The 12052-nt window shown below is 42.2% G+C and overlaps 1 protein-coding gene across 3 annotated transcripts in view; it reads left to right on the forward strand.

Annotated features, from left to right (window-relative positions):
- The first annotated feature begins 599 nt into the window (after positions 1-599).
- Positions 600-12052, forward strand: part of ACSL4 (acyl-CoA synthetase long chain family member 4) — a 48157-nt gene continuing 36704 nt past the window's right edge. For all 3 annotated transcript variants that reach the window (XM_084638644.1, XM_084638645.1, XM_084638646.1), the window contains exon 1: positions 600-727. The gene's annotated coding sequence lies outside the window, so the exon portion shown is untranslated. The remainder of the gene's footprint in view (positions 728-12052) is intronic.

Raw genomic sequence — 12052 nt, forward strand, 5'->3', positions numbered from 1 at the left:
TGGGGTCTCTTAAATTCACTGTCTCTTGTTACTCCCCACATATCTCTGATCTGATCACCCCCCCCATGCATTCCTTTGCTCCTTCTTGCTCTCTGTTCACTTCTCATCCCCCCCATTAATACTTCGTCTTCCTCATTCCCTGCTTCTCTTCCTCCCCCTGCTCCCACCACCTCATCCCCTGCTTTCCGGACCTCACCCCTCTTCCTTCTTCACCACACCTCATCCCTGCTCCTTCCTCCCCCCTGCTCCTCCCACTTCACCCCTCCTCCCCACCTCATCCCTGCTCCTTCCTCCCCCTTTCCCTCAACACCTCATCTTCTTCCTCCCCCACCTCATCCCCCGCTCCCCCCCCACTTCACCCCTCCTCCCCCACCTCCTCCCCCGCTCCCCCCCCACTTCACCCCTCCTCCCCCACCTCATCCCCCGCTCCCCCCCCACTTCACCCCTGCGCCCCCCCATATCCCCTGCTTTCCCAATCTCACCCCGCTTCATCCCCTGCTCCCTCCCCCCAGCTCTCCCCACAACTCACCCCCGCTCCGCCGTCATCCCCCGCCGGCCCCCGCACACCCGCCCTGTCCCCGCTCTCGATGGCGTCAGCGAGGGGGATTGGCCAGCGGGTCCCCCTCCGGCCCCCCCTCCCGCGCTCTCAGCCATTTTAAGCAGCGGGAGGAGCCAGCAGCCGGGGTCGCTCGCTGCAGCCTGAGCCTGGGCTCCGCGCCGCAAGCGGGTGAGTGCGCCGCTCCTCCCCGCGCCCACGGCCCTTCCCGCGGGGGGAGTTTGCTGCCCGCTTCGCCTGGGGCGGCGGGAGTCGCTGCGCCCCGGCGGGCCTCGGGCGAGACGCGCGGCGGGCGGGGGATTCCCCCTCCGGCCCTGGGGGCGGGGACCCTGGCGGGCGGCGGACAGCTCCTTCCTGAGGGCGGGCTGGCCGGCCGGCCGGAGCGGGCGGCGGGGAGATGCTGCTGCGTGGGCCGCAGGCGGGGGGCCCGGGCCGATGTGTCCTTTAAAGCCTCGTGGCGCGCCGGGTAACTCGCTTTTCCAGCTTCTCCTTCCCCCTCACGCTGCCGGCCCGGAGCCGCAGTCCTCGGCCTGCTCCCCAGCCCTTCTCCCCCGGCCGCTTCGCTGTGCCCTCGGGCTGCATCACCCGCGGTCCGGACACGGTGAAATCTCTGGGGCCTGCGTCTGGGTTTGGCGTATGTGGCGTGGCCGGCACCGTTATCGCCCCCTTGACGCGTGCTCTCCAGGGGTGCTGAACGCCGAGCAGGTGTCTGGAGTGTGGCACTTGCCCAGCAGCATCGCCTCCTTCGCCTCCTGTGTCCTGCCTCGCCGCTCGCTGCAGAGCCAGTTGCTCGCTGAAGTTGCCCTGCATCAGCAGCATCCCCCCCCCCAGCCCCCGGCTCATTCCCCCCCCAGCCCCCGGCTCATTCCCCCCCCAGCCCCCGGCTCATTCCCCCCCCAGCCCCCGGCTCATTCCCATCGGCCTTCCCAGGGGCTGGATGCAAAGCAGATGGCTCTTTATGACCTCAGCGGTGATATCTTCTCCCGCACACGCCCCTTTCCTGGTTGCAGAGAAGGCTGGGCTCAGGAAGTGGCCTGATGCTGATGTAGTGCTCGCACACGCAGACACACAAAAAAAGCAGGAAAATGTGATTCATTGCTTAGCACCATCCAAGGTTGCATATTTTCTGTTTCACGTCATGGCAAGAGCATATGCTAAATGCAGAGCAAGAAAGTGGCGTTTTCCTCTTTGAAATACAAACTGAATTTTATAGAATTGTAAAATCTTTGCTGTGTGGTTTTTGGGGGTTGTTTTTCAAGCTGATAAGCATACACGTGTATTTACTGCATAGGAGGTAATGACACTTAAATAAGCCAGTTTGGGGGGCACTAGGGATTAATTTTTCTGGATAATGTAGGAAGTCCAAGTTCTGTTGTAATTCTTTTTACCAGTTGTTGCTTTGAGGAAAATATTGTAGATCATTTTCTGAACCATGATGCATTAGTTATCTTTTTTCGGTTGTCATCTTACTCTTTAAGTCTTCAGACAAGGACCTTTAAGTAAAGCTTAATAGCATGAAAAGATTTAGCCCAAGCTGAGAAACACTATAAATCAAGTTTCAGAGTAGCAGCCATGTTAATCTGTATTTGCAAAAAGAAAAGGAGTACTTGTGGCACCTTAGAGACTAACTCAAATAAATTGGTTAGTCTCTAAGGTGCCACAAGTACTCCTTTTCTTTTTACTACAAATCAAGTGAATTGGCTGCCACAATCACTTAAGATTTTTAAAGACCGTTGTCAGGTTACAGTCCTCCCCTACATTGTTGCTACCATCTTAGGTTATTAAAACCTAGATATTAATCCAGTTTACTTTTGACCGATAATATTGTTTCTTACATTTCCATCATTGCCAATCCCAAGTACTCAGAAATCATGAGTCAGGCCACAATGATCATGAGACTGTCATAAAAATAATGAAATTATTAAAAATAATACACTCTAGGTTCTTTTAAATTTGCCTTCTGATTTGGGGACTTTTTAAGGTTCATGTTGTCAAGCTTTTCTCCACAACCATAATGCCTAGAATCTTACTTTTTAAAAAAATCAAAAGCTCAGATTCTCTTGGGATCAAAAACAAACAAACCCTACCAACTATCATGAGACTTATAATGAAAATCAGTAGTAGCCAACTCTGCCACCCATCTCAAACAACCGATTTAGACTAATGAGTTTGACTTTCTGTCTTTCATGAAGTAAAATAAAGCTGCAATTGGGTTGAAAATAATTTAGGAGAAGGCTTACATTTAGAAAAAGCTTGTTTCATTTGAATTTTGAAGTTGTTTTAGTATTACAGTAGTTCTAAAAAAACATTTTTGCATATTTAAATTAACAGCTTCTCTACACTGATGGATAGTTTGGGCCTAAATTACCCATCAGAAAATAATACAAAAAATGAATGAGACCTGATCTTGCCAAGGGTTTCTTAATGCATCCATTGTTCAAGTACCTTTCAGGCAAGTATCCATGTATAACTAACTACCTACATACATAATGTGTTGACAGATGGTAGAATACTTCATTATTGGACTGTATTTATTGGGAGCTATAATGATTTACACCGGCTAAGGATCTGGATCTGTTCTTGGGATAACCCTCATTCTTCTTGTAAGAGTACTTCACCTCTCCTAAAACTAGAAGTTTCACCTCTAGAAGGCATTATTAAATTCAAATAGTCACAAGCTTCTGAATGTATTTCTGGTAGGTTAGACATACCCTATCATGCTATTTTAAAATTGAGTTAACATTTGAATAAAATATTAAACAGGGATATGAGCTCGAGCCAAATAATTGAATATTATGCAAAATGAGTATATTTTGCTGGTTAATTTTAATGGTATTTGGCAGTTTAGAGAAAGTAACTTATCTTTGTCTCGGATGACTATGCAAGATATAAATGTTTTTTTAAAAAAAGTTAATTACTGAGGGTATAGTAGAGCTGGAATAAATACATGAACAAGTTTCCATTGCATGTTTGGTTGTTCATACAGTCATTTATCTTGAGGACTTTTTTTTTTTTTTTAGGATAGCTTGGAGGAAAGGAAGTTTGAGTGGGGGAGTTTTTTTCCAGAAGGATGCAGGATGTACAGTCACACTATAGTGTTTTTTTATTTTGGTTAATTCACGTAGTTGGCTGCCATTACACCATCTAACCTCTGGTAATAGGTGGCACACACATTTTCGTCAGCCATACTTATCAGTCACCCTGTTTCGTAGAATGGCCAGAAGTAGCTGCTTTAGGGTTTGTCTTCACTGCAAAGTTAACTTGAATTATAACTGAACTGTTGCATCTAACTGGAGTCCCATCCACACACAAACCCCCTTAATTCAAGTGTGGTGGTGCTTCTAACTCAAGTTGGCTGACCTAAGGGGAGGAGGGGAGGGAAATGTAAATTTGAGCGAGTACAGCTCAGCAGCTGCTAATACGACTACTTCGTAGCAAGGTTGCAGGCTAGCAGGGCTTGAGTGCTACTAGTCCTCCAGTGCCTTCCCACAGTTCCCCCGTGTACCCAAAAAGGACGGACAAATTCTCCCACCATTTATTGGAAAAGAATCATAGAATGGCTCAGCTTACTGCAACACTAAGAACTTTGGGATGTACCCTGAGGAGTGCAACACTACTGTGGATGCAGTGAACGTTGGTGGACACACTGAAAACTCCCTTGAGCTACGCTAACCTGAGAGGAATAATTTGAGCATAGATACTTGTGTAAACTCTGCAATGAAGACCTGCCCTTAAAATGGGGTAACCCAATTAGCCTTTCTTCTGCTCATATAACTCAGCATGCTGTTCTTGTTATATTAAGCTTACAAGCCCCTCTCCACTCAGACTGATCTTTGTTTTGTTTGTATTCTGTCACTTCATAGTTTTGAACTGTATGGTCATCTGGGCAGGGAATCTTATTCATTTGCTTAATTTGCTTTCTGTATGTCATTGTGTACCTCTACAGAGCTAAGTAAACTGTAGATAACATAGAACCTCTTAGGGTATTCCTACACTGCAGCTTGGAGTATGCCTCCCACCCTGGGTACACACTTACACTATCTCAGCGTGAGTTAGTGTGCTAAAAATAGCAGTATGGCTATTGCGGCGCTCAAACCCACCTGACCTTGTGGGTCTGAGCTCTGGTGGCTAACCCTAGCCTTTATCAGTGCCCCACCATCCACACTGCTATTTTTAGCGCACTAGCTCAGCTAGAACTAGTGTGAGTCGGTCCCCCTAGGCTGTAGGTGACACTCCCTGCTATAGTGTAGACATACCCTTATATGTACTTGTGCTGGGAGTTAGTCTCCTCTCAGAATTGGTTATCCTCAGTGCCTGTGAGAGAACTTTTGCATATGGCTTTTATACACCTAAACTGAAAAGAGCTGATGGAATAAGATTATGCATAGATCTCTAAAAAGGGAGGATGGTTCAGGCATCAGTGGGACTTGGGAGACCTGGGATCAATTCACTGCTTTGTCAGAGCCTTATTGTGTGACTGAAGTGACTTAGTCTCTTTGTGCCTTAGTTCCCCATCTGTAAAATGGCAATAATAATACTTCCCAACTTCACGTGGGTGTTGAGGATGAATACATTAAAGATTGTACGGTGCTCACATAATATTGTAATGGGGACCATATAAGTACCTAGAATAAATGGATCTGCTGTGTCTATGTAGTCTGAAGCCATCCCGATGAGTAAAATTTTAAATATTATACAAGCTTATCAGGACAGGAATTATCTCCATATGTATTTGTACAGTCTCTTGTCCAATGGATCGCCATCGTGATTGAGGCCTCTGGGTCCTACCATTATATAAACAGTTTGATTATAATAAGACCTGTATGTAAAATGTGTAAGGGGAGTTTTACAGTTGCTATTTTCAGTATTACACGTAGTTTTGAGTCCTTCCCTAAAAAAATATGATGGCCTAACTAATGTTCCAAAGAAATTTGAAGCACAACAAAGTGTTGTCTTTTATAACTAGGCATGTGGACTATAAAGTATGCATTTATGTCACTATTAATTAAAAATATTAGATACTGTAACAATGTATTCAGCAGACTTTTCTTCCCAAGACTTTGGACTGAGTACAAGTCTTATGAATAGAAGGTCATTTAACTCTGAATTTGTCACCGCCACATTGGCGGTATTACCGTTTTCATTTATGTTAAGTGATAGTGGTTATTTTGCTGTTCATTTTTGAAGGGATAACAACCTATTCATTTCAAGTATTCTTGCTATAAAATTCTTTTCAGAAAGGATAATAAGAGTCACAGAGAACCCACTATAATATCAAGTAGATCCCACAGGAAGATGGCATTTTATTTCACACTTCTTCCAGGATACATTAATCCAGTACAGTGTGAGGACCTGTCTGCGCTGTGCATTAGTCTGCACTAGAGAGGTGTAAGTTCTAGGACACACTAGGGTGTTGCATAGTGACTAGCCTGTGTGGACCCTTTTGGCGCGCACACACAGAGCTCCCTTGTGCGTATTAATGTAGTACCATTTGAAATTTTCTTTACTGTGGAATCTAATCCATAGAGCTGAGCTCCTTAACTCCCATTGAAGTCAAGGAGAGTTGAAAGTGCATTGCACTTTTTATACAGTCATGTCTTTAATGGGATGGTGCACCTTAAAGTCAAGGAAATATTTGTATTTAAGCTTTATGTACTACTGCATTGTGTCTAATATCAACATACCATGTATTGTGCAAATGAGGCATTGCCTTTAAGACAGGGTGATCCGTAGATAAACTTACAGTTCTTTCTGAAGCAGGGTTGAGGGCTAAGGTATAGTCAACTAATAGTGAGTTCTCTCTTGATTAAACTGATGCAACAGCCAAAACTTATTAGGAATTGCTCTTCTTGATGTATTTTTTTAAAAGCACTTGCATTTTGTTAATTTGGTTATTCTATATGGTAATCCATATAGAAAATATGCATATGAATAAGGGCCATGTTGTATTAACTTGCACAGTGTGACGGGGCAAGGCCAGATGGCTATAGAAAAGTAGTGGGAGATAGATATATTAGCTTCAGGCTAAACAAATCCCTGGTACCAGGATAAGTGAAATGGCAGCTGCTCCAGGTCAATTAAGACACCTGGGGCCAATTAAGAACTTTCCAGAAGGCAGGGAGAAGGCTAGGTTGATTGGGACACCTGAAGCCAGTCAGGGGCTGGCTGAAACTAGTTAAAAGCCTCTCAGCCAGTCAGGTGGGTGTGCATGTCAGGAGCTGTGGGAGGAAGTTGTGCTGTTGGAGAGGCTGAGTAGTACACACCATATCAGGCACAAGGAAGGAGGCCCTGAGGTAAGGGTGAAGTGGAGTCTGAGGAAGTGAGGGCTGCTGTGGGGGAAGTAGCCCAGGGAATTGTACATGTCATGTTTCTAAAAGGTCAGCTACCATAGCTGATACTATTAGGGTCCCTAAGCTGGAACCCGGAGTAGAGGGTGGGCCCTTACCTTTGCCCCCTAATTAATCACTGAGACTGGGAGACAACAGAGACTGTGCAAGGAAGGATAACTTCTCCTCACCTCCCTTGCTGGTTTATAATGAAAATGGCTCAGTAGACAGTGACCCTTCTCTCTAGAGAGAGAAGGGTTATGTGCAGGGTCACGGTGAGCCTCTGAGGCTAGCGAAATCCACCAGGAAATGTGGGACCCACAGAGGCAAGGACAGAGCTTTGTCACAACAGCTACAGAGAAGGAAAATACCTTTTTTTTATTCGATCTCTCCAAAGTTAGATTACATGTAACACAAAGTAAAATAGTACTAACAATGTCTTTTTGTCCTGTTACTATTAACCTGAATGTATTTATCAGATGGTAAATTGTATATGCTTCTAATTCCAGCACCTGGAATCTGTATATATGTATGTTTTTGTTTTAATCCAGAAAGAGCTCTTTAATTTCCATTGTAAATGGGTTAGATGTGTTTATTTCACAAGCATGTAAATAGCTTTTGCATTTTTAAGAGCGGGGTGGGGGGGGAGTTTAGCTTTTAAATAGCTCTGCCAGTAATGCATGTATTGTACAAACCTGTTTACATGGGGAAGAGGAACAGCTGGAAGACAGAACTAAGCTTGTTCAAGTTTGTGTTTGTAGCAGACCTACTCAAAAAAGAGTGGAGGAACAGCCTGCCAGCACAACTGCACCTGGTACCGCAATTTGGTGTATAAGGACAACATCCACACACTCTTAGTACGTTAGGCTTATGTCCAAGTCACAGAAGATAAACTGTATAACTGTTTAAATATCAGACTCTAATACTTCAGAGCTTCTTCATCTGGGCCATAACAGTAGTTCTGCATAGACTCTCTCCTGTTGCTTGACATGCTTTTAGTAATTTTACTGCAGTGTGGCTGACCAGCTTAGTTTCCTTTTATGAAGTGGGACTTACTGGAACATTGTGAAGAAGCTGAAAGTTTTAGTCCAAATAGTTAAGAATTGGAATTTTTTTGGTGGTGAATGCACCTAGCAGCACAAACAAACCCTGAGCCTACCCAAAAGATAAGTACACCTACAAAGGGGTCACAAACAAATATGGGACTATTTTAAAAACAAAACAAAACCCACCTGTGATTTGTGTTCACTTCTTAATCTGGATACAAACATTGCACTAACGAAATAATTTTTCAGCACCTAGTCCTTCCTGTGCAAACAATCAAAAGCCTTCCCAGATTCCAAGTTTGCAAATAAAATTATAACAAGATCACAAGTCCCCACCGAGGGTTTTGCAGTCTCCCCCCAGATAGAGCCAGCTCTCTAACCTTCATCTCTAACTAGGCTTTAAAGGAGTACCTCTTATGAGTAGAGCTTTTTAAAGGAAATCTGAGGATAATTAACACTTTTTATATAATAAATCCTCTTCTTCCTGAGAGAAAGAACTCTCAGAACAAACATGCCCAACAGTGTCTGCTACCTATCACTCTCCTCAATGCTATATAATTCTAAAGCTGCTTTATCACATAGTGCCATGTTACATAAAAGGTTTATTAAAAAGGGTTAATCTAACTCCTTTTGTATCCTATTAAAGAGGGTCTGGTGCCTTAAGTAGCTACTCAGCCACTGAATTATCTAGTCCTCTAGCAAAAGCATTTGGTTATACCAGTACAAGATCTGCAATAAAAGCCTCCTAGGATTTTTTTTTCTTTTGTCCTGAACAAGCAGGCTCTTTATGCTTTTGGCCTAAATAAACATAAATACTACAGTAAGGCTTCAAACCCTTCCAGACCTTGCTCTCTCAATACTTCAGGTTTTTCCTCAAAATTCTTCCCTTTTTCCAGTAACTATTCTAGTTTCCCACTTAATCTCATGAATGGGGGAAGAAGGGGCAGAAAGGGGTGGAGTGGCTGTGTAGTTACCTCAGAACTTCATGTGCTATTGAAGGAAGTTCTCTTATATTGTTAGGGTATTGTCATGCTGTTTAAGGGGTTTAGCAACCTATATTTTTCCATTAAACAGCTAGTTAATAACAACTTCCCACACATCCCAATATTAGAGGATATATACTACACTTTAGTTAGTAACCTCACTTCCTCTTTTAAAGTGCAATTAAATTTAAAGAACTGTTGCAACATTATTATTGACATTGTCCCCTCTGGTCCATACAAAACACTACCACCAAAATTCTCTCCCTCACCCATTGATCCAACTCATTAAATTCCTTCTCTGGCTGCCCTTATCATACTGCATTTAGTTTAAACTTCTTTGTACAACCCCATTCCCCGGCCTATATCTACAACCTCATCTCCTACAGAATGACTCTGAACAATGTGAAAACTTAAGGTGGGCTTTAAAAAAAAAAAAAAAAAAAAGAAAGAAACAAACAAACCCCTTAGAACAATCTAATGATCTCAAGGAAAGCAACATAACATATGGTTACACCTAAATCTTTTCACGGAGTTGTGCAAAAGTCAGAAAATTCTATTAGTCTCTTAAAAGAAACTTTCTGAGCCATATTTTAAGTTGGTTTTGGACATGGAAGATCTGTATTAGTTTGACATAGTTTAGCTTTAAAACAAAGGACTGGGAGGATAAATCCTGATGCATTTTTATGAATAATTACCATTTAGTTAGTATAATTCAGTAAAAAGGTGGTGTTTTAGGCATCTAATTGCCAGATGCCTTTCATTTAAGAAAACTAAATTGAATCCATATACAAATATATAGGATTCTGTAAACTCATCTCACAATTGACTCCACAAAAGTTTAATTTAAATATTGCATTGCTAAAACTCAGTCTAGTTGTTATAAAAGCATTTCATCTAAGGCCTGGTCTACACTTAAAACTTAGATCAACATAGCTACCATGCTCAGGGATATGAAAACCCCATATCCCTGAGCACTGTAGTTGCACTGACTTAAATCCCTGACAAAGACACAGCTAGGTTGACGAAAACATTCTTCTGTTGACCTATTTACCATCACTTGGGGAGGGGAGATACTACAGCAATAGAATAACCCATTTTGTTGCTGTATAACTTCCCCATAGTATCTATACTATAGCCATAACTGTGCTGCTGTAACCCCTTAGTGTAGACAAGCCACAGGAGTATATTTATCAGTTAAGATTCATTTTGCAAGTTTAATACTGGTATTACATGCTATGTGACTTGGATATCTGAGGGTACGCACAGTATATGGTTCAGTTAAAAATCTCCCATCTAAGAACGTCAGTGTAATGTGTTGCAAACTGTTTTGTTTGACTTCCAGTGAAATGGTCAATCTGTTCTATTTTAAAATAGAGCAGAGCATGTTATACAATTGCAGGTACTTTGATTGCCAGTAAGTTGCTGATGGAGCTCACATTATTGCAGTAATCTAAGACAATATTTTGATTGAAAGGTTTGTTTGTGTGCTTGTATTTTAAACAGTGTTTGTCAACCTTTTTTTGTTTTAAAAACAGCCATTTGACTCGGCTACTGAAAGGTCAATTGCAGTATGGTTATATGCACTTCATTAAATATCTTCTGGAATAATTGGCTCATTATACTTCAAGGTAAAATAAATACTTTTTTTTCTGACCTCTGCTGCTAATAAGTAACAATACTGGCAATAGCAAGTGGTGCTTCATTATTTATAAACTTTGTTGAAATCCTACGTACACGTTTAACTTTCTCACCTCAGGAGTAGTTATGGCTTGACTGGAGCTGTAAGGGGAAATATGAGCATTCTTGAAGTTGCTAGAAACATTTTCTAGTTCCACTATAGCTTCTTGAGTACCTCTGCATCCTAGTCTTCCTCCTGTCAGGCATTACCTAATTAGCTAGTCAGAGTGGTGACAATGCCCTCCTACATGACGGGGCTGTCACCCAGACATATGATTCACTAGTGACTGACTTGTACTTCAAGACCATAAGGCATAGTTTTTAAAGTAGTTACATTGTTCCTTAAATATTACCATACACACCCCACGATTATCATTAGTGATAAGTTACAAGTTTTCAGTAGAGACATTATGTGCTACCCTTGATGGATAAATACCATGGAAGTGGTGTATTCAGTGTGATGGTGTATCAGGTCTGAGGCAGGAGTTGCTTTTAAAGAAGGGTGAACCCTTGCCCATTGGCACCAGTGGGCCTCTGTGTCGCAGTGCTGATCTCACTGAAGGGAAGAAAAAAATACTTTTAACACCCACGGTCCTCTTCTTGACTAACAAAAGAGAGATAAAGAGTTATGGACCCTAGAGAAATATCTCCTCCTTCAGGCAGATGGAAGGCCACTATGATACGAAAGCTCTGAGTGTTGGGAGAAGCGGGTGTTTTGTATTTATCACCAGTTAAGTAGCTTGGATAGTCAAATATCCAATCTGTAGGCCTCAAACAACATTTCAGGCTTCTTTAACCATTGCTTATGAAGGTTTCTGTTTTGGAGAATAAAGACCTAACACATTTAATTTCTACATAACTCCTCTTGATAGAGTTGTGGCCTCTGGCTACTGTTACTGGAGAACCTTGTGTTTAATTTTAAAAAGTGGCTTGTGTAGGAAATATGAAAATTTAAAGACAAGCCTCTAACTCTTCCTTTAAAAAACAAAGGCAAAAAATCAAACAGTCATTTCACTATCATACTGATGATGGCTGATATCTAAGAGGGCAGGAAGTAAAAAATGCAAATGCAAAATTGATGGTTTCCTTGATAGTGTGTGTGTGTGTTCATATGTAAAAGGATACATTTATAAAAAATGATGACAAAGCATTTTTTCCCCAGTAATAAATTGAATCCTAGATAGATAAATGGATATTTCAGACAACCAGATGTCTCATTTAATACAATAAACTGAGTCTAACACATTCAACTGTTTCCTCTCTGACTTTAAACTAGTTATTAATAAACTATGCATTAGTCAGTGTGTAGTAGTTGCAAAAAAAAAAGGGGGTGGGGACTGGATATCTAAGCAAAAAAAGTTTGCATCATAATTTGTCAGGATACTTGAAGTAAAAAGGAGATGCTGCTGTAGTGCATAGTTTCAAATGAATGCAAATGAATAGCATAGGATGGATTAATTTTAT

Source organism: Lepidochelys olivacea, assembly GCF_965140295.1.
Source record: "Lepidochelys olivacea isolate rLepOli2 genome assembly, chromosome: 9".
Classification (NCBI taxonomy): Eukaryota; Metazoa; Chordata; order Testudines; family Cheloniidae; genus Lepidochelys; species Lepidochelys olivacea.